This window comes from Chinchilla lanigera, unplaced genomic scaffold (genome assembly GCF_000276665.1).
Source record: "Chinchilla lanigera isolate Chin_1 unplaced genomic scaffold, ChiLan1.0 scaffold00047, whole genome shotgun sequence".
In the NCBI taxonomy this organism is placed as follows: domain Eukaryota; kingdom Metazoa; phylum Chordata; class Mammalia; order Rodentia; family Chinchillidae; genus Chinchilla; species Chinchilla lanigera.
The window spans coordinates 4,329,046-4,347,604 of NW_004955448.1; the positions used below are offsets into that span (position 1 = coordinate 4,329,046).

Here is an 18,559-nt window from a genome sequence, read left to right on the forward strand (position 1 = left end):
ACTTCCCAGAACAGTGATTGTGAGAAAATAATTTTATGGAATTTATTATTAGAGACATCCATAATCAATATTATACCTAACATTTTGAAAGTATTGTCTGCTATATTTTTAGAGTTTATGGTTCCTTCAAGCTTAATGGACTTTGTTAAGGTATGTTTTGAATTTTAAAAATCTATAGAAAGAACAGAGGGAAAAGTACAACATAAAATTGTTTTTAAGAGTTCATGTAGGAGAATTAAGCAGAATTTTACTTCCACTGTTTTAAGGTTTCCTTTCATCTGGGCCTGAGAATTAATTTACATAAAGAATGTAAGTAAAAGAAAAGCACACAAATTTAATTAATGCAAGTTTTACATTGGACAAGTAACTTCATAATAAAATGAAGACGCAGAGGAGCAGTTAAGAGTGAATACAGAATTGGACAAAGCACATGAAGTTCTGAAAAAGCAGCTAGATTATGTAGGGAGGCTAAAAAGATAAGAATTATTTTAAAAGTTCTGTACAGATTCTCTTGGTTTTTAACTTCCTGTCCTTGTTGATAAGAACATCCGTTTCCTTCCAGTACCTTTCATATTTCCTGCTTTTAAGAAATGGAAGGGAAGTCAAAATGATCTTGTGTTTGCTGCTTTTCAAGTGCCTGGACTCAAAATAGTAAGTATGCCAGAGTGATTTTTTTTTTTAACTCCTTCAGTGATAAGTTTGTAAAACATCAAGGTAAAAGCAGTTATAGTAGCCCTCTGTGTTACTCAGCAGTCTCTAGGCACAGATTTATGTGGACAATGGCAGAAGAACACATAAAGTAGAAAGATCATGATTTAGAATTAAATAACGCTTGGATTACATACTAGTTTTGCCTTTTCTGTATAACACCATCAGTAATGTTAAGTAATTATAACAATTTCTACTGGCCAAATAGGAGAGACTGCACGGATTTTACCTGTGTAAAATGAAGACAGAAATTTCCTTAAAGAATTCTTGTACAAATGAGCAATCATGTATACATTTGAAATATGTAGCAGAATTTTTGTTGTTTAATTAATAGCTATCATATCATTATAATCAGGAACAAATGAATAGACATATTTTTAAAATTCAGTTCATGTTAACTTCACCAATTTTCCTAATATGAAGATATATGAAGATAAAGATTATCACATAATAAAAATGAATTCCCTTCAAAATTGTTAATAATAAATTCAGTACAGTAATTTTGATGGCAAAAATTTCAGTGCTTCAACTTTAATACAATGTGATGCTTATCATAGTTTGGGCACTCTTAAAGAAATCTTGGCTGATGATGACATAATATTAGGAAGTCATGTGGTAGAAATACTGCTGACTTTCTTATCACGTAGCTTTGATTAACTTGTTTCTCTCACCACAAACAGATTTACACGCCATCTTTGCTTTAAAATATTTGTATTTACTTGTTTCTTTTTCAATGGACCACTTTTGAACTATTGATTTTGCAAATGTGACATATATTAGAGTATATAATAAACACAACAGTATTAGATTTATTATATATATTGTATGTCTAACAAATATACAAGCAATAAAAGACTTAACATAGTAAATAATAATAGGCAAAAGATATGACAATGGTTTAGCTAGTGACCCCCGCTTCTCTTCTCCAAAAGCCAAGTAGTAAAGAAGAAGGAGCCAATGCAATTGATGCATTGTTGCCATGGGTCACACCTGGAACACAAATAGAGGCTCTTTTGCCTGTACAATAGGTAACCACATGTGTTTTAAATTTGAATCACTTGTTAATACACACACATGCTGCACATGCTTAAAAAGGCTGCCTAGAGAGCAGATTTATGGCCAGTCTTTACAAAAAGACATACCTACAGTACATAAATAAAGTTAAACACAAATATTATAATTTGTCTATTTTCAGTATTACAGTACACGATGTGATAATGTTTTGTCAACAATCAGTTGGGCTGCTTTGCATCTTGCCTCTTTAGGGAGAATCTGCTCTGCTGGTCTTCACAGTCCCCTCCTCCCTATTTCTCCCTGACACTGAGAAACTCATTGCCAACTACCAGCCGCAGTTATACACATGACCTGCCTGGTCCTTGCAGGAGATTTTATGTTAAATCCTTATAACGCATGCATCCATCCTAAGAATGTAGAAATTATAATAACCATATTTTTAGAAAATTGCTTTACATTCCAGATTATGTATGTGAATGAAATTGTTCATTACTTCACTTTCCAAAAAAACCCAGCTGTCTCTGGATCACTTTAATCACACAGTGAAAACCACTGAGGGGCTATGGAGCCCACTCTGAGAAAGACTGGTGTACAAGGTAAAGTATTAATTCCTGTATACGGAATTAAATGTCAGGTAGCATCTGACCACTCATTCCCTTCGTAAACCTTACTCATACGAAACACAACTCTTGGCAGAGCTCCTCTCCAAACCATAAGGAAAGACTTGTAATTGTCAGAATTTGCACAGTTGTTAACAAATCCATTAGCTTATCCATTCCTCGAAGAGCATTTTCGCTAATCCCCTTGTCTATCTGCCAAAGTGAATTTGGCTTTTCTATCTTTTCGATTTATCTTTCAAGCTTCAAGAGCAGGCCCAGTCTTGTTTGTCCTCACACGTCCAGCATTTTCATAATTCCTGGAATAAATGAGAATTCAGGTAATTAAAACATGCTTACTGAATGAATTTCTAAAGTGAATTATGTGGCAGTACCCCATTGAAATAAAAACCTAAATCCACAGTTTAAATCAAAACTTAATAAACAGCTGCAGTGATTTGTAAAAAAGAAAATTCATATTCTAAATGTTCATCTTAGATGGTGATCTAGTACAGAAGAAAACTCTTATAGAATATGTATGTGCTACTGAGTTCAAAACAACTTCCATAGTAGAGGACTCTCTTTTCACCATGGGGAAACTCTGTTGCCAAGTTAATACAAGAGATTCTGTTGAAACCTCTGTATAACCTAATATTTTCTCCTATTAGTGCTTTAGAATTATTGAAGTCAATTGGACCCCAATAATTTTGCACTCTGAACATATTTATAACATATATTTCCAACCATTGATGTATGAATCTGATTTTGTACAATTTTTTTTTTTTTTTTTTTTTTGGTTTTTTCTCCGGTACCGGGAACCGAACTCACGACCTTGAGCTTGCCAGGCAGGCGCTTTTGCCGCTGAGCTAAATCCCCAGCCCCCAGATTTTGTACAATTTAACTCACAAAACCAAAACCAAAATGCTTTTAGAGTTCCAGTCCTAAAAAATATTTCATAGAAAGTAACAGAACATTTAGAATAAACATGAAAATAATTTATACTAAAACCTTTATGACCATTGAGTTTTTGATCAGTGACTTCACAGAGTTTCCAGCTGCAGTTTTTCAAAAATCTGGCCTTTCCCCCATGTGATATTGAGGCCGTGACAGTCAGCACACCTTTGCAGTGGTGTGAATGGCTTCCAGTTGTCAACAATGTTCTGAAGTCAACGGCCCCCATTTGACTCAGCATTCTGAAATTAGTTGCATAAATATTTACTTTTAATTGAGCTGATTTTGAAATTAAAGGCAAATGAAAAAATTCTAGTTTCCTTATTTCTTTGTTAGTTTTTGATTGTTCTTCTTGTTTTTATTGTTGTTTCAGTACTGATGATTGAATCCAGGGCTTTGCACAAGCTAGGCAAGCTTTCTACCACTGAACGATTCCTCCAATCCGTTTTTTCTTTTTTTCCACTGTTCTTAACTAACATGGTTGGAAATACTGGTAAATGGGCAACAGTCCATAGTCACAGCGAAAGTGTGGAGCCGTTGAGCTGCGAGGAGTTCTGAGCTTTCTCCTCGGTCCCACCCTCCCCTTTGTCCTGACTGCACACCTGTGCTGGAGGATGTGGCCTTTTCCTGGCTTCTGCAGCTTCTTCTCTTCAATAGCAGGGGCGAGGTCCTGAGCTTGCCTCTTTGAAGGTATTTGTACGCTGAAAGAGAGCTGGGAAGAAGGACTTCTGAGTACTGAAATGAAGATCTTTTTGTGCTGGGGCAGCTATTATGTTGGAGAAAAATGAATCACCCCTCCATCTATCATCAAGAGTAGGTGCTAGGTGATGGTAATTTACAGTCACAAAACCTGCTCTGCTTTTAGTAAGTTAAAACAGCATTCATCCAGCTGAGAGTTTGAACATGATTTATGCTGATGGGAAAATTAACCTTCCAGAGAGACAGACTATAGAGACATTTAAATCAGAGTAAAATAGCAAATTTGGGGTAAAAAAAAAAATCTGTCGGTGAAAACTGCTGGAATGACAACAAGGGAAAAGTTTAGAAATTATCTCATTATGATGTATCATAAAAGTACATGGATTAAGAAAACAAATGTCTACTTTAACAACAGCACGCAGGTTTTGAGTGGAGACAAGAAAATAAGTATTTTCTTATTTACAATTGTGGACCACAGTACAGAGTACATTCACTTGCATCAGTCACTAAGTGGCTACACTGCCCGATCCCATTCAGAATGAGTGCATAGCCATCTGTGCTCTGAGAAAAGTGCCTTTACAAAGGCACTACTTGACCTGGAAAACACAGTTGAAAAGCCATAAAACCTAGTCTGACACCATGACGTATCATCAGTCGGCCATGGAATGCATTTTAACAGAGAGAGCAAATAAATATCAATATAATTTGCTTAAACTGGCATTGAAACATAAAGTTATCTCATTTATCTCTTCAAATTATGCCAAGATCCAATAAATTGAGTGAAATATTGTTGAAAATGAAGTAAATTACAGTGTAGCAATATCATATTTTCCCAAACAGGTAATCACTAAACTACTTGATATAGTATAATGTATTTTAAAAAATTTATTCTTCAAATTTGTATATTAAAATTCATCCTGTTGAATATAAATGAAACATAATAATATAGATAGCGGTAAAAACAAAAGTTAACCAAAGAGTTCTCCAATATTTTAAAGCCACTTAGTTTAAATAAACTTAAACATAGAAACTTAACCAAGCAGTTACATTATTCATCTATCTTTTGCTATGGATACTTTTATACTTGGTGAATTAAATGTGTGAATTAAAATATGTAGTTTAAAGTTGTGATACAGGAAAGGCTAGATTCAAAATCATTTTCACAGGAAATATGGACGAGATCATAATTGTCACCCAAAATACCTAGAGATAACCCTCTTAGCTAAAACATCCCCGAACATCAGCACATTTTCATGAAGTCATAGGGTGGTGTGGAAAAGAATTTATGAAACCTTAACCTCACAACCCAATTCCATAAAAGTTTTTCCTCTCTTTTTTTCTGACAACTTTCTTGAAAATAAAGTAAACACAACTGACAGATAACACTTTGTGATTATTAACTTTTATGACCTTTAAAATATAAAAAAAAAACTCTGTAAAGAAACTCAGTTTGGAGTAGAGAGATTGTGTCTTATCTTCACGGGAAGGAAATGGCTGTTCCTTCTCCCTCTTCCGTGGTGAGTAGCTGAGAAAACGCAAGTGAGCTTCCTTGGATCTGTGAGGAGCTGTACAAATGTTACTAGTTAGAGAGCCAGCAAGTCCATAGGGAATATTCACCTTTCTTGTGATTCTAATCCTTGTGAATTTTGTGGTTTCTGCTTTCTCCATTGTGCCCTTGAAAGAATCTCACAGGGCTACTTGATCCTAAGGAGCTGCACTTTTTTAACATGCTAAGTTGGAAGAGACACTGATACCAACTCAGAATGCCTCTCTACTTCTCTTCTAGTCTTCCTCATGAGTCCTCAGTACAGTTTAAATATAGACTACTTATTCATCAAACTCTTTCTTCCAGCACTACTTATTGGAGACATTTTTCTGGAGGTACTGGAGGTAGGGAAACAGCAAGTTGTCCAAGCAGAAAAATAATTTGCTATCATGGGGCTGATGTTCCATTGCCCAGATGCCTGTTATTTCATGCCTTTTAGAAAAGATAAAAATTTTGTGCACAAAATACTTAATTTCTTAGCTGATCACCCTTTCTCTGGATCTTTTCCTAGGATGGTTTTCAGATGGATAAATAGAGGGTGTGTTTACCTGACCCCATAATGGAGCTTAATCTCTTTATATATGGACTTCTAGTGTGTAGTATGATGTTCCCTGTCTACTTAGTGAGAAAGACAATGAGAAAGATGAGTCCTGGGGCAATTACGTTACAGTGTGGTTATCACTGCATTAGAGATGTTACAGACATGGCTATGGCACTCCATCGCTCCAGGGACAGCATGCAGCAGGACACGATCCAAACGTCTTTGTGCTGAGTTGGGCAGCACGACCTGTGCACATATGTGCAGCACCCTTGAGAAAAGCATGCAGGAGACCTGAAACTAGGAAGAAACCCCATAGCTGGATCAAGGTGGCTGAGGGCAAGTGAGTAAGAATCAGATGAACAAAGGCCCCAGAGGCCAGAGAAAACCTTGCTGACCAAGGAACAAAAGGTTCACCTCAGCTGTAGCGTTGAATGGAAGGAGCAATGAGGAAAGAGGAAGAAAGAAACAAACATATGCGAAAGAAACCTGCAGTCAGGTTTTCTTTTTTCTTTTCTTTTCTTTTCTTTTTTCTTTTTCTTTTCTTTTCTTTTCTTTTCTTTTCTTTTCTTTTCTTTTCTTTTCTTTTCTTTTCTTGTTTCTTTTCTTTTCATTTATTTTCTTTTCTTCTCTTCTCTTTTCTTTTTTCTTTTCTTTTCTTTTTTGGTACCAGGAATTAAACTGAAGACCTTGTGCTTGCCAGACGTGTGCCACTGAGCTATATTCCGAGCCCTACCTGCAGTCGTTTTGAGGAGTCTGATCTTTGTCCTGCGACAAGTGGAGACTGTTAGAGTTTTCTTTAAGCTGGGGACATACTGAGGACAGACTTGCGTATGAGAGGCCCTGCATTATGGAATTTATATGTTAGATTTGCTCTTTGGCTGCACTGTAATGCATAGGTAAGTACTTTTGAAAGTGGCGATAAGTATTTCTGAGGCTGTGCAGTAAAGACAAAGAGACCAGGACACAGTTCCACATTCAGAACATAGAGAAGGAAGGCTGAGGTAGACACATGGCGAGTGGGTGTGAGAATACGGGCCACTTGGGATGGGACTGAGGAAGAGGCAGGAGTTGGGATGTCCTCTTCAACCTGGGCCAGGGTGTTAGGTGGCAGAGTTACTCTCTTAGGTAGGAAATAGAGACAAGTAGCAAAGATTGGAAGGAAAAATAAATTCAGTTTTTCACATGCTATGTTTAGGGGCCTGGTGGTTATCCAAGTAGAAACATTTAGGGAACTATTATAATACGTGACTGTGACATCCAGGAGCAATCTGGGACGGGGAAATAGCCTGGAGCAAAAACCATAAATTTACAGATGTTAACAAAAGTCATGATTCAAGAACAATTTCCTAGGGAGAAGACGGCTGTTCGTGACTTTTGGATCAATGTGGTACCATAATGTGAAAACAGATACCTAGAAAATGCATATACGTAAAACATTTTGTATATGAGTTGTTATGGGCTTGTGGAAGTGGAAGCAATTGGCAGTGATGTCCACTGACCCACTTTTAGGATAAGCATATGTAACAATGCAGTATATAGGACTGAGTTACGTTTCTATAGTATTCTATGAATTGTATCATATCATCCATATTACTCTACTTTGTCTTTTTCTCATTGATTTTTTTTCAAATTAGCACATTGAACTAATGCATTTATTTACCTGCATTATGACATTCCATGTGAAAACAGTATACATTTCATTCAGTCCCTTGTTGCTGGATGGACATTTACTTGTAATAAAGTATACCATTTGTATAAATAAGCTATAATGAGCACACTTGTTCCTTATGTGCTTTTACAAATGAATCCAAAGTATACTCTTGGAAGTTGCTAATTCAAAACATTTAAGCATGTTCATCTTATTATCTACTGAGTTCCAAATTGCTCTCTTCAACCAATTTATAATCCAATCATCATTATATAAAATTCATTCAACATTCTTTCTTGCGCTTGGCATTATCAGACTTAAATTTTTGTAATCTAGTCAGCATGAAGTGAGGGTTCCATTAACTTAAATTTTCCTACTCATTTGTAAGAGGGAGGATTTTTTATCTGTTTATTAGTCACTTGGATATCTCAGTCTCTGAATTTTATATACTTTGTCCATTTATGGATTTCGTGGTTTGTACATTTTCTATTGATTGGTATATATTACACATAATAACCTCCCCTTCCTTATTTATCAAGCAAGTGTATCATTTCTATGTCTACCTTTTGCATTCATTTATGATTCATTTGATAAAATAAATCAATCTTACTTTATGTCATTCTTCTTCTTAATCCTTTATAAGGAATCTTTCTCATATCTCAAGGTCATGAATATATTCTCCAAAGATTTCTCTCTATTTGTTACTAAATTTTAACTTTTAAATATGAGTTTTGAGTCAATTTGGATTTCTGTGTGGGTTGAAGGATAGAAAGAATTTTTGTTTATAAGGACAAAATGTTAAATAATATTTTAAATAACAGCCAAATAACATAGTCATGTATCATAATGTCATTTCTGCCATGTAAGATTTCATATATTACAGAATTTTCTATTATGTTTCATTGTATTTATATGTCCTTCTGTGAATCTCATACTTTTTATTGCTAGAATTTATAATAAGGCTTGATGTTAGATATAGAGCTTATTGTTACAGATTCAGCCTTGTCTTCTGAAATATGTTTCTGGCTTTTTATTCTTTCATGTCTATGAGTATCTCATCAAAGTTTATGAAATTCCTACTTAGTAGATACAACTGAATTTATAGATGAAAGTTGTAGAACTATATTATTTAGTAATTAAAAGCCTTTGGAAGTAATACACATTTGAAAGACAAGAAGTGCTACTTTTTACTAGACTGTGCTACATGTGGGGTAGGTTTACTATATTATCTTTATACTAATAGCAGAGTAGCCATCAGATATTCAATAAATGTTCTTTGAATTAACTAACAGAGTGGATTAAAAAGGAACTATAAGTTTCTTGATGATCTTGTTAGTAGTAAGGATTAGATCTATAATAAATGGCTTTCAGAGAATAAGGATGGTCTGTTTCCTTAGTTCCTAAATCCATGTGGTAGATATACATTATTCTTGTTGACAATAAGATACTTTTTTAAAAAGTTACAAGAGATTTGTAACTTTTTCTTCTCAAAGAAAACACCTTTCAACATACATAGCATGAATCTTAGGAGCAACTTTGTTACTTATCTATGTGAAACCTTTAACTGAGTATCTCCTAAATTCTAAGTTCTGCTCTAGGGACTGAAGTTACAGCGACGAGCAAAAGAAAACCCTCTGCTTCCATGGGGTTTGTATTCCAGAAGGGGTGGAGATTAGAAGCACACAGTTCCATTCTGTGTTGGGAGTACTGTATGCCGGGGGGAAAGGTAAAGCGAGAGCAGGGAAGGAAGAGTTGGCAGTAGAGGGTTGCATTTTTCTGTAGGACATTAAAGGTCAGTCTTGATGCATGGGTGACAATGATTTTGTTTTTTGGGGTTTTTTTTTGGTACTGGGAATAGAACTCAGGACCTTGTGCTGGCCAGGCAGGATATGCCACTGAGCTATATCCCAACAATGACTTGAAGGAAGGAATATAGCAAGAATGAAGATAACTTGGGAAAGAGTTTTTCAGATAGATGAAGCCAGCAATGCAAAAATCTGAGGCAGGATCTTGTCTTGTGTGTCTCAAGAATAACAAAGAGGGCCAGGGATATAGCTCAGTGGCATAAGCACCTGCCTGGCAAGCCTGAGGTTATGAGTTTGAGTCCTGGTACCAAAAAAAAAAAAAAAAACAAACCCAAGACTACAGTGCAACCAAGGCAGAGTAATGGGGGTAATGGGGAGAGGACCAGGAGGAAAGGGAGGGGTGGGGACACAGTACAAGACTCTGCAGGCCATTGTGACGATTTTGGCTTTCAGCTCCTAGGTTTCATAAACCTGCGTACCAGTGAAAATTGGTTTTGTAAAAGCATTATTCTTCAAAAAGATCTTTCACAGCTTTTGTTCAGAAGATCACTGTCTTTTGAAAACAGAAAGAAGTTTGAAAAAATGCATCATAAGTGTTTTTAAATTGACTTCTAAATTTTTTCATAATTATTTTAAATAATTGCAAGGATATGAGTCCCGGCATATTGTAAATATTTAAAGCCAGATATTATATTACACTTTCAAATGTAGTGGACGGCTAATGCCTTGGCAATTTGTGACCATCATCATCCACTTAAACAATACATGAATAAACTAACAGCTAAACATTCTACATGACTTCCTTGTCTCCTGAAACTGCAGCACCATTTCACATCCTCTGAAGAATTTTATCTTCACGTAATAAGACTTTATTTTTCAAAGTATTATACTCATCACATTACTATATTTAACTGTATCATATATACAATTTTTAATTTAGTCATTTTATTAATAGCATGATTATTCTCTTCCTCATAATTACTATTACTCTTGAGATTATAATGTCCCAAGTATTAAAATATGCATTCAGGAGTTAAATGTAAGAGTGAAAATATAAATATCAAAACAACATACATGGACAATAAAATTTGGTGAATAAAATTTAATATGTTATAATTTTTCTGCAAATGTTTGGAGATAAACGGGTTGCTTTATAAAATGATATCAACTTGACATCAATTTCATTCCTATTTTTCCTTTCCAAATTTTGGGGGGTAAGAGGGAAAAATGAAAAAAATTCCTTAATATGAATTATATATATGCAATAAAACATTAATTAGATCAGTGTATCAGTGTCTCTCAACTCTGAATTTTTTCAGAATTATGAAACAAAATCACAGAGTGACACATCATAAACCTTTCTCATTATCTGTCAGTAGATGATTTATTTGGATTCTCTTTTCACAATTATTCCACTTACCTTAAAATATTATCTTGTAATGCAACTATGAAAGTTGAAAATATTCTGTTAGATTAAGTATATCAAGCAGGATTGAAGCAATATAAATATTAAAGAAAACTGATATCTATATAGGAAAAAATGTAAAAACTTCCTGGTGGTCTAAAATAGGATCTGATTATAATTCAAGTGCAAATATTCCTTTATTCTTTAGTTCTTCCTTTGTTTAAATAAAACTGTCTGGCCAATCGGAAATTCTTTTTCAAACCACTATGACATCACCAGATGAAAAGTTATAACAATGCATTATAGCTCATAAGCCATACTAAATTCTGAATGAGCAAAGTGAAATCCTATTTCCTATTCCATATTTCATATAGGAAAAATAGTACTTATATCCACTAGCTCTTCATCCACTGTTTTGAAATTTTGCAGGGTTGACTCACTAAGCCTCTTTTATATTCTGATCTCAAGAATGTACCTGTCTTCTCTCATTTTTGTGGGGAAATTAGTTTGCAGTGATGTGTAGCTGATTGGTGTGTATCTGCCCTGTTATTAAGAACTTCATGACTCCAGATGCATTAAGCTCTGGTGGGAAAATTGTGAGAGGGTGTGCTTGTGTACACAGGCAGTAGGGACTGACTTACAGGGCTTTCTATCTGAACACGCAGAGTAATTAGCAAGCTCTTGTTTGTTACATATATAACTGAAGGAATTCTGTTTTGAAGGCTCTGCATCAAATTAAACTGATATCCCTGTCTGGGAATCTTCATTCTGAATTTGTGAAACGAGAGAAAAGAAAAAAGCAAAGGTTGACGGGACCGATGGTTTTTCAGAATCCTATATCTCCAATGATCTTCCCCCTTTTACATTTTCCTCTACCTATGACCATCTCCACCCAGGAGAAAAACCAGAATTAGTTCCAAAAAATTCCAGAGACCTCCTGAATTTTTCTTACAAGCACTGAGTTTTACATAGTAATTTCATTTTTGAAGTTATTAAAAATAAAACAAACAGATTGAGCAACTTGACTTTGCATTTACTTAAGAAATGAAGCTGTGCATGGTGGCGCCTGAGTATAACCCCAGCACTCCTGAAACTGAGGCTGAAGGAAGGAGCGTCACTGTGATTCGAGGCTGGACTAAGCTACACAGTGAGTTCAAAGCCAGCCTGAACTGCATGGTGAGAACCTGTCTCATAAAACAAAAAATCAAAAAATTCCTGGAGGGGCTGGGGATTTAGCTCAGCGGCATAGTACCTGCTTGGCAAGCGCAAGGTCGTGAGTTCGATTTCCTGTACTGGAAAAAAAGAAAAAAAAAAAGCTCCTGGAGCAGTTTTAATAAAATTTAAATAAATGATATAATTACTCTAAGTAGAATATTTTCTCAAAATGTATCATGATTATTCCATAATAAATACTCATAATAAAATCAAGGCCTCTTGGTTTATATGGTCCTTCAGGCTTTGAATTTCAAATACTTCTCTAATATTCAACACCATGTTCCCTCATTCTCACCAATTTTCAAACATACTTATCTCCTTCATGTCCCATCCTCTGAAGATGTTTCACATCTCAGGATACTCTTCTCCTTTTTCCAGAAAAACATGATTCCTCAGTTCTTCCCTTACACTCTCCCTCTTTCAAATTGTGAATATGTGAAAGGAGAGAAAAGAAAAAAGTAGAGAGTGATGAAACACATGAATTTTCAGAATCCAATAGCTCCATTAGTCTAATATTTCTAGTGCCAAAATTTGTAGAAATTCTTGATTATCCTTGCTAAAGGAATCCTCCCAACTACTGTGCCATAAAATACGTTTTGATTTCTCTGTGGAAATGATCCCAGCATGGAGTTAGTTCATCAAATTGTTTATACGTTTGTCATATTGAAGTGTGCAAGAGTCTCATGTGTCTTCCTTTGTCCCTGTATGCTGAGAATATAAAGTAATGGCTGACCCACAGCAGGCACTCAAAGCTATTGATGCCTGACTGATGAACATAACAGTTAGCACAAATTCATAGAAGACTAATTGGTGTGAGTAGTAAGGATTTATCCAAATGAGATAAGAGTCCATAGGCAAAGAGTATATAGTCAAAGCACATACAAATGAGTTTTCACTTATTTGTCTGGTTTTTGTCTTAGAACGTCCATAAACTGATCTGTAGAGTTCACACCTCTCTGTAGTTGGAGTACCAGCTGTGGTTGAAGGCCTAATGAAGTGACCTAAGATATTTCCTGACTCAGCAATGAAGGCGAAGTCTATCTGGGTGGTCCAGTATTTCCACTGGAAAAATGTACATCCCCTCCACAATGTCTCAGTTTGCTCTGGTGTCTATTTCTCCATCTCAGTCATAAAAGTGATTAACCACAGAAGGATTTATAGGAAGAGTATTGACATCTTCAGGAAGAACTTCGACCTGGTGTACAGTATATCCTCCCCTCCCCAAATTGGGTCAAGCAAAATCAATACCTACTTGTGTTGCTTGGCTGTTGCTCAGTTGCTTCTAAAAACTTAATGGGCTAAAATGAACCAAATAAGATTCCCGATTCACCTTTGCTTATGCCGTGCAGTAGGAAGAATGTGACACAAGAAACAGACTGGTGGTCCAATCCCCCACAGCTCTTCATAACTAGAAGGACGTTGTTAAAGAAAAGGGATGATTTTGCTAGCCTATTTTCTCTCCCTTTTAAATAACACAAATCCCTTTCATACTGATGAAAAGGATTAATCCCTTTGTCTGGGTCTCAACATTTTACCTCACAAGTGTCCCTTTATAAAGACTGTGGAAATAATTGTAGACTTTAGAAATAACACATTATTAAGTTAAAAAAATTATGTTTGTGAAATAAGTGTTACCGCTGCAGGTTTCTTCAAACTTCCTCCAGAGACTAATAACTTCATTTGTGCGTATCTTTCCATAATTTTGGAACAGTATACTGATTTACAGGAAACACTAGCAAGTTATTTGCATTTTTATTTTTAAATTAAAAGTATTAGTTATTTTAGAAAGTTACATCTCTATTCTTTAAAATCTTAGAGCATGCTGTGAAGTAATTGAAGAGCTGCAATTTGGGGACTGTAGGAGACAGACCTTTGAATACCATATTATTTCATTGTAAGTCACAGATTCAGAAGTTCAAGTAAACTTGTATATTTTAGAATCTAAATTGGCCCCTTCACAATCTTTTCAGGAAGGGATAAAAAGAGACTGAAATAGTAATCCTGTAGATTTTTTCATTATCCCCTTAAAGTTGTGTGCTTTCTATGTTAGTTCCAGAAAAAGATGTTTTTCAATATTTACTTGATCACTGTAATTATTTTGATTACCACTAGTCAGATTTTCACTTTTCCATTTTTATTTATAGCATCAAAATTAGAAGAGAAAGTAAAAACTATAAATAGGAATTTATGTTTTCATGTTAACCCTTTAAAGGTGATTCATTCTAACTTTAATTATGACTAATGTATGCCACCCGAAGATAGATACAGACTATTGCTAACTAATATGACAGCAAAGCCATGGGTTTTTTTAAACTTAGTTTTGCAGCTGTTATTATATAATTTTCTTATGTCTGTAGACAAACTCAACCTCAACTGATATATACAAAAATGAGTGCATAGGGATGCAGGAACCTTCAAGTGTTACCTGTATTGTATCTGGTCCAAATTGCTGAATTTCCCTACCATGTCACTCATTATTGTAGATTTTATCATATGGTTTCTCACTTTGTGCTTAAAATGTTCAATCATGTGCAACATTTAAAGGTTTTTTTCCGTAATTGAAAATACCATTTTCCTTGGGTGTGGTGGTGCACACCTGTAATCCTAGCACTCAGGAGGCTGAGGCAGGAGGATTGCCATGAATTTGAGGCCAGTCTGGGCTACATAAGTGAGTGCAAGGCCAAACTGAACTGCATGGTGAGACCCCACCTCAAAAAAATGTGCTATGTTATCTAATACTATTTTTAAATAAGTCCTTTAAGATATGTTCAATTATTTAAAATGGTGCTTGAATTTATATTAAGTACATATACCTGTGTTATGTTAGGTGATCTTAAACTGCTTTTAATGCAATACTCTTTTACAGGAAATTGTACACAGCAGATTGCAGAGCTCCCTCAGGGAAGCAGGCAGAGAAACTACTGTCTAAGTTGTTAACTGGTATATCAATTTTTTCAAAAAGCAGAATAAAATTTCATATTAAACTAATTTCCAAGTGATAGAAGGAATACAATGATAAAGGAATCTACCATTTTGGGCACTGCCTGTTGTGGCTAATTCATTCTCATGACAGTGACCCTAAATGGTAACTGTTAAGTCCTATTTTATGGAAAAAGAAAGTACAGAAATTTTGTTGCCATCTCACAGCTGTCAAGACTTAAAGGCAAATCTTTTGATTCTCACCCACAATATAGTTCTGCTTCCCTGACAGTTTATCTCATTTGTCTGTTCAACCAGACCAAACACCAGGGACCACACGGGGAACATGTCCCGTCTTCATTTGAGCCTTAAAACCAGGGCAAAAACTACATTTTCACTGTGTTTAGGTAACGGGAGATTGAGCGATCAGCTCAATCACACAAAAAGAACCTAGACTGAACATGCCCAGTTAAGAAGTGTTTTTCCATTCACGTGAAGGCTTAAAAGCACAGCATTTGGGTAATGTGCGTTATTTTACAAAATATGTTTCTTAATATGAGGCCGTGATTGAAACTCATTTAGCCCTTTAGATACATTTTAGAATAGAAAACATGCTCATTTTCAATTGATCTATTTTGTAGCTATTTTATTGTACATGACTAAGTATCTTGTTTGATTCACTCTCTTGACAGGTGAACAATGCAGAACTCTATCTTCAAACCACAGAAAGACACTAATACTAACCTGTAAAGAGACTTCTAGTATCTACACTGTTCTTAGAATAGAAAATTTTATGTCATGCAAAGTTCAAATCACAATTGGATGTCCATCTTCCTATTATGCATGAATATTTTCTATACAACTCTTGATTAATTAGCCATCAAAATTAAATTACAAATAAAAGCACAAGGCGTATCTTTGCTTTGGAAGTGTAGTTACAGAAAAAGAAATAAACAAAAACACCCTCTAAGGTACATCAGTAGCAGATATTTGATATGTACGCTCCCAGCATTTGTTCAGTTTCTTTCTTTCATTCTTGTAGATGTTATGATTGGATAGATGCAATAAACTGAATAATGATCCATAAAGATAGCTGGATACAAATTGGTGTAACCTGAGAATGCTTTTTCATGCTCCAAAAGTGGTTCCTTTCAAATGTGACTATGCAGTTAGGGGCAGATTATCCTCCAGTATTTGGACATAGAACGAGCTTCCTTATATGAGGGAGTTAGAGGGAGGCTCACAGCAGATCATAGCGTAACCACCAAAACAAGAAGTCACACTGCTGGCTTAGAAGAGTGAGAAAAGGGCCAAGGGCCAAGGGGTGCAGCTCTAGAAACAAAAAAAAAACAAGCAAATGGATTCTTCCCTGGAGCCTCTGCAGAAAGAGAACAAAGCTTTGCTGACACCTTCATTATGGCCCAGGAAAACCGATGTCACACTTCACATTCCCAGAACTTCAAAGAGAATGCATGTGTGTTCTTTTAACCACCAAGATTGTGGTCATTTTTTTCAAAGCAACCATAAGAAAACCAACGCAGGGGCCAGGGATATAGCTCAGTGGCACAGCACCTGCCTTGCAAGCGTGACGTCGCGGGTTCGATTCCTGATACAAAAAATAAAATCTAAAGGAAAACCAACATAGTTGGGTCTCAGAAGTGAAATAAATGTTCATGTTCTAAACCAATCAGTGCACCCCACTGTTTGATCAACATCATGGATATTTCACAAATGGTTTACGTTACCTGAATAGCAATGAAAGGAAGCATGTACCAGAATCCCGGAAGACACTGGGAAATCCCCCACTAGAGGATGTGAGATCTGAAAGCAGAAGCCATCTACTGTTCAAAGAGGGAAAACCTGAGTAAGGACGAAAGCAAACCAGGGTGACGGGGAGAGCAAGAGAGAGAAAGCAAGAAAGTGGAGAGGAGGGCAAGAAGGTGTGCTGGGTTCTGCTGCTCTTTGCTATCTCAAGTATTGAGACTGACCTCAAGCACACTTCACCCTGGACTGAGTGACGCAGCCCCTTCATACACCAGGCTCAGCTGAAATGCACTTTCCTGTTTGTACATAAAGGCCTCTATGTAGACACTACTTTTGGGTTTGAGTTTTTAGATTTCTTTTTAAATAACAAAAATCAACACAGTTGTATGACCGGTAATATATATTTCCCTGACTATATATAATTAGAGGCTGCACTGACAAGCATGCTTCATTTACTCAAGAGTTGAGATCTCTATATACTAGAGATCTCTATATACTGGAGATAGTCAAACAAGGGCCAGGGAGAAGTCTGAGGGAGATGATTAACATGCATGAACAGTATTCCGTATCTGTTTGGTTAGCAGCCCTTTGCCAAATTCAGTTAGGGATTTCTTATACCTAAAGTATCCAGGCACATTATTTAGTACTAAACTATTTTTTCTTATGAATAAAATACTGCTTCAAGTGGTTTTGTCTTCTTTCTGATATTAAGTAATTTTCATACCTCTTAGTTAATCACTATCTTTAAATCCCAGAGTAAATACAGAAGATTGTCTCCCTGTAGCTGGCCTGACATTTCCCTCCTGTACTCCAACATAAAGTATTTGTCTTCTGTGGAAGGAGACAGATATTGTATTAAAAAATTAAGTCCACAGTTTGATGTAGGCTTTGGTATCTGTAAAGTTATTATGCCCAAGTGAATGTGAAAGTAAGGCATATGTTCCACATTAGCTTAGACAGGAAAACTTTTCACAAATGATGCCTATAGTTTTGTAGGGCACAGCCTTGTTAGGAATTATTTCCTTATTTCAAGAGCTTGTTCCAAGTGGAAATAGTGAGAATGTAGTGTGAGAAATGTTTAACATATAAATATGATTGTCTTTAAATATTTTCTTGAAAATAAGAGTATTATATAAACCAGTCATGCAAGTCAGCTCTTCATTTTTCCAGATAATTTGATTTTCAGATGTAGCAGAATGTATCTGTCAGCTGGTATTAGTAAATGGCACCACCTAATTTCCCCAACAAAGATGCAGTTAAGTATTCTGTTCTAAGTCTTGCATTTGAGGTTTTCCCTGTTGGTAAAATGAACAATGTGGCAATACATTTCCGCCAAAATATGACTGCATATTGATCTGTTATAATATCAAAGTTGATAACTTATAGTCTTCACCTAAAGAAATAGAGGAGGCTGACCAGGCAGACTCACAGCCAGTCAGCAATTCAGCCAGGAGTGGCTCTTACAATCATGTGGGATCCACTCCTCCTCCTATAAAGGTAGAAGAGTATATTTTTGTTAATGTAGAAATATTCTGCAAGAAAAGATGGAACCCAAAGTAGGGAACGCAACATAATCAGGAATTGCTTATAAATATAAAACTATTTTATATCATTAAAAACTAATGCCAAGCTGGGCATGGTGGTGCATCCCTGCAATCCCAGCACTTGGGAGGCTGAGGCAGGAGGATCATTGCAAGTTCGAGGCCAGCCTGGGCTACAAAGTGAGCTCAAGGTCAGCCTGAACTGCA

General features: G+C 35.8%; 1 protein-coding gene across 1 annotated transcript in view; it reads right to left on the minus strand.

Moving 5' to 3' along the window:
• Positions 1-1,021: 1,021 nt before the first annotated feature.
• The window catches only part of LOC106149538 (translation initiation factor IF-2-like), a gene marked incomplete in the record, with an annotated part of 36,694 nt that continues 19,156 nt past the window's right edge, over positions 1,022-18,559 (minus strand). Inside the window, 2 exon segments of the mRNA XM_013518657.1 lie at positions 1,022-2,638; positions 3,872-3,981.